Raw genomic sequence first — 4,625 nt, forward strand, 5'->3', positions numbered from 1 at the left:
TAATATCCTCTGTTTTCTCTCACAGTCTCACCTCTTTGTTTCTCGCTCAGAGAATACACATCTATATCACAGCCTCAATACGGTGGCCTCATACAAAGAGAGGGGTTGCCTTCTAGGGCAAAAAACCCTAAACTAAACATAAGTTCTACTGTCAGATCATCCGCCTAATGAATGGCCCAGGTTGACTAGAAATTACTATACTTTTACAAGGAAATTTTACATCTGTTTTTAGCTTCGGGGGCACTACCCCCGAAACCCTCGCTAGGGAATCGCTGGCCCCCAGACACCCCCCGCCGGGGGTGATCGGCCCCCCGGAACCCTCGCGGGGGGGACAAGTCCCCCCCACACCCCCCCACGTGGAGGGGTGTACAAACTTCTTGGGGTATACATTCGGCTGAAACAAAGACCTCTAAATAATCATGCTCCACACCCAACACTTGGCAGATAATTAGATTAGGTAGAGTGAATAAAAGGAGCTTAATTGTTTAATCTGAGCCCTTTAATGTAATAAGGTTATACTTAGATAGATTACTATTGTAAAAGGAAAGAAAATGTTTTGATAAGGGTTTTCCAGCTTAAGTGAACCCCAATAAAGAGAAGTAAAAAATGGTAGGATGAGTAGGTGGGTAAGTAGAAGAATGGTTGTAGAATTGTGATGATTTTTGGACAGAAGCATATTTATCACCCTCATCATGAAACTTCTAAGTATGAATGGTAAATTTGACTGCATAAGGTTCACAAAGTCAAATTGATTAATTTCCCCTCACTCATTTCACCTTTCACTTAACTAATTTCCAAGAAAAGTCTTAAAGTACCTAAAATCTTAAGTCAAAGGGGATCAGAGAATTTCTTTGACTTCTGGAGGGAATAGACCCTCAGCCCAATGACTTATAGGTCCTAAGTACTAGAATTATCTTCATGAACATGCACCCCCTTCAAATTCACTCATATTCCCCAACAAATCCCTTTTCCAAAGGAAAAATGTCATTTTCTAAGGAAAATTTATTTTCCCTAACAAACACCTTTCCCTAAGGATAAGACCTTGTTATCCTAGAAGAAGTCATCATCCCCCATGAGAAGAGCCGTTTTTCTAAAAAACCCAAAAAATACTGTAAGCCTAAGTTATCATGTATTAAAAAAAAGAAAACAAATGAGATACATTATACTTAGCACTTTATTCATTCTCTGCCAATATCATATTAATTTATAACTTTATATGTATGAAATCCCAAAAAAGCGAATAAACCCTTCCCGTATAGCTATATAACAAAACCTTTATATTAATACCTCGCCCCAAAGAATTTTGAAAAACAAACTTCATAATATACCCTAACTCGATAAAAGAATTAATTAACTGATCTTCGGTTAATTAATAATCTACTCTGCCAATAAAATCACTTCCGACACCCTAACCCCACCATAATCCATGATTAAATAAAACCTGTCACTTTTAAACCTTCATCGGGCCCCTCCATTAAACTTCATTCCATAATCCCCCCCGATCACCATACGATAGGCCCCTTTTAATCCGACAGTGGATGATCACATCGCGCGGCCTTCGACGTCCGACCTTTACCCGCCCAATATGGGCAGTTTTCTTTTGGACCCTGATGCTACGTGGCACCTGATGAATGGCATCGGGTGGTCTCCCCCCAAAACCACCCAATGCCCAAAAGTGGTGCGAAGAAAACCGCACACCGCTGCCTGCTACACGAAAAACTGTCTAGTGTTCACTTTGTGCCAAAATTCAAACAAATCAAACGTTTACCTATTTAAACACGAAAACCCTAGTATTGCTCGTTTTCGCCTGTTTGTGCAGTAAAACCTTGTGTAACCCTTTTTCGTCACCTGAAGTCTCTGCTAACCAATTCAAACTTGGCTTACCTTCCGAAATAACTTTGGACTCACTCCGTAGACCCATAAAGCTCAATAAAACCACTAATGGCCCTCCCTGTCAACCCAATGTTTTCCTAACAGTTTGTTTTATTTTACAGGTGATCAAAAGACCGCAGCCCTGGATAAACACTCTTAATACTAGTCATAAGACCTGTTTACTCCGAGGTTGTTATCAAATCTATTCAAACAGATATGCAAAATAAAACACACAGTTAAAAGACAAGAAGAGGAAACATGAAATTGAATCATTTACTGTTGAAATAGACAGTTAAAACCTAAAATATACAGTGAAGGTAAAAGGACACAGTAAATAATAGTCAAATTTTATCAGGGTTAAAGAGTATCATATTGAAGGCCAAGTCAAGTAAAGAAGTTAGCATGAAGACAACTAGGAGGGAAGACAGTTAAGATGGAAAAACAAAGCGATAAAAGTAAACACTAAAAGTAAACATGGAGTCAGTAAGGTTTAAACAGAGATGAAAAAACTTTCACCAAGAACAATGAAGTTTATCCAAAGTAAAAGTGAAAAACAGTTAAGAGAAATTTAAGGTTAAAAGATGAAATTAGAGTAGAAATGGTACATTCTTCAGAAATTTCTGTTTAAGTCATAGTTTTGCAGAAACTATTGTGGAGAATACAAGTTGAATTTCAACAAGTTGAATTTCAAGAAATTGAAGGAGGTTTGTGTTCCTAACAAGCCAATCTACCAAAACCTATCTCAATTTTTAAACAGGTATTACCAAAAGTGAGATAAGTGCATGTCGTCACAACCTATTTTTCGGAATGTGTAAAGTCATGTTTTTGACATCTTTTTGCAGAGAATATTGTGAACAGTTGGAGCTGATTTTTAGGAAACCGAGAGAGGTTTATCTCAAAATAATACTTTTCTACAATAACCTCTTTAAAATTTTACATATCTATCTCGGAGTGAGATATAAAAAGGTATCAATGGACCTTAATCTTCTAGAATTGCTGGAGCAGAATGCACAAAGAAAGGATGCAGTTAGTGACCGAGATGCCTCATCATCAATTAAGAGTTGCTATCAAATTCGACTTTCTCTTATTTTCACCATAAATCCATAAAAATATTTCCAAATAGATTCATTAGATTTTAATGTTCTTTATTTAAGTTCCATTAATCTAAAACAGTTTGAGATATTTGTAAACCAATCTTGATATTTTTTCAAGATATTTCAGTTTATAAATTGTATAGATAGTTCTTAATTTGAAGTATTTTGTGTGGATTCAAAGATATTTATGTAGAAATTTCATATCAAGTCAAGGAGCTATTGTAATCAAGACTGGATTGGCTTGTTGGATCATGGAATAAAGTTAAAGACATTTCATAGGATTCTTGTGCACAATGGAAACCAAATAAGTATTATCTCTTCATGTTTATTACTATTTTCTCTTCATGTTTATAAATATTCACATGTGTCTCTATGAAATCTGAATGGTAAACAAGGAATGATATTTTAGAATTAGCTTTAATGCTCTTTGTCTTGACTGTTTACTTTCTCACTGTTTTATGCTAAACTATCTTAGTTTGGGAGTTCTTAATTGTTCCCTTCCTTTCGTAGTTTCCCTCCCCTTGGGTCCATAGTAAATTATTCTTAGTTTCCCTTTGCTACTGATCTCCTTTTGTTCTTCATCTTGATCCTAGTTTAAGGATTCTTCATTTCCATTTCACCCTGGTTAGGACTAGCTCATCCATTTGAACCTGCAGATTTTCTTTTCGATGTGATAGCTTGCCCTGTGAACTCTTCCTTTAGTAATTGATCTAATCTAGTTAAGCCACTCTTTGATTGACTCCATATCCCAATGGCTTGAAGGCCTTCTCTTTCCATCTGTTCCCAGAATTCCTCCACCCAATCAAAATCAAAACCTCATGGGCACTAAGAACTAGCCTGAAATCCCACCCAAAATAAAGTTGAATTATAAAGAGAGAGCCCTTTCTGGACTTAGGTTGGCTAGAACCCGAGTCTAAAATACTAGTTTGTGGTTACCTCAGAAATTGCTTTCTTTAACCTTACGAAAATTATGGGTGATAACATAGTGGCGACCATACTGGGGAGAACTAACATTTTCTTCAGAATTGTTTTACAAGTTTAGATCTGATCTATGATGGTGGATAGTGATCAGACACACAAAGGTTAAAATCATCAACTTGGCGACTCCAAATCAATTCCACAATCAAGACTCCATTGGAGGAATGAACCTGAAAGAACTATGTGAAAAGATCAGGATTTTAATTTGGGTTGTTATCCAAGACATTATGTTCTTTCTCAATGATAAAAATTTTCAATGTATATTGTATTTTAGAGAAGATTTTAGATTAATTTTTTATTATTTCCCTTTGAAAAGTATAGATATAAAGTTTCCTTACACATTTGAACAAGAGTCTTCTAACTCTTATGAATATCATTTTCTAATTGAGGAGCATAAAAAAATCAAGACTAAACATACAATCCCTGTACATATTCCAGTACCTCATAAAGTTCCTGATAGATATAAGACACTCATCTTACCTCCTACACTTCATGCTTTCCCTAACAATTATTACAAGTATCTCCCTAGTTTTGATGGAGAGAATGGTATCACTGCTTGAAAACATATTGAAGGTTTTGAGAATTATCTAGAATTATTTGAAATTGATGAAGATGGTGTTATTATCAGGCTTTTTGCTCATTCTTTGCAAAGTAAAGAGTTGGTTCAAAAACTTACCTATT

This window comes from Pinus tabuliformis, chromosome 5_1 (assembly GCF_031772625.1).
Source record: "Pinus tabuliformis cultivar Carrire ecotype Pingquan chromosome 5_1, CPIR1, whole genome shotgun sequence".
Taxonomy (NCBI): Eukaryota; Viridiplantae; Streptophyta; class Pinopsida; order Pinales; family Pinaceae; genus Pinus; species Pinus tabuliformis.